This window comes from Caloenas nicobarica, chromosome 5 (genome assembly GCF_036013445.1).
Source record: "Caloenas nicobarica isolate bCalNic1 chromosome 5, bCalNic1.hap1, whole genome shotgun sequence".
NCBI lineage: Eukaryota > Metazoa > Chordata > Aves > Columbiformes > Columbidae > Caloenas > Caloenas nicobarica.
In genome coordinates, this window is record NC_088249.1 from 41,429,064 (window position 1) to 41,429,843 (window position 780).

Sequence of the window (780 nt, forward strand, 5' to 3'; positions counted from 1 at the left end):
TCTTTGCTGTCATCTGAATTATTTTGTTTGGTAAATGACATTTTTGGGGCTGGATCCATGGGGGTAAGGAGCCAAAGAGAGGGGAGGCGTGATCTCATAAAAGGCCTTGTGGGTGAGGAAGAAGTCGCATTTACAAGGTTTTTGTTGGTACCTGTGATGTGGTGGCACCTGGAATAGCTGCAGTTCAGCTAGTAGCACTGGGAAGGGCACAGAGAAATACAAGGGCAGCCAAAGATAAGGTGAAAACTTCCTGCAATAAACCTGTTAAGTAGGCTGGGATTCATCCACTGTGATATCTTTTCCCGGCTGAAACAATAAAAGTGTGTGAAACTGTGTGATGAAGGAGTGGGGGATGATTGTTCCCTGTTTTCTGTAATGTTTAGGATTGAACACGGTCAATTAAATTTCAAGATGGCAGATTGAACCAGGCTGCGCCTTCCTTACATAAATGTTTCTGTGGCAAGCTCTTCCTAACTTGTGGGTGCTAACAGCTTGACTGAGTTCAAAAAGGTTTGACCAGTTCTTGGGGAAAGAAAAAGCCATCAATAACCATTAGTGAAGATATCACCTTTGTTTCAGGAAGGAGCATAAGATGGCTGGAGGCCGAGACAAGGAAGCATCATGAGATGGGTGCCAGTTTGGGGATTTCCACTTCCTGGGATAACAGGTTTTCTGGGGCTAGGTGGCAATATCTGACCTGATGCAGGCACCCCCAAAATAGGCAGAGGTTGAGCTCTCTGCATGGGAGGAGAGAGCAGTTGGGTTTTGATGCTGTGGTGA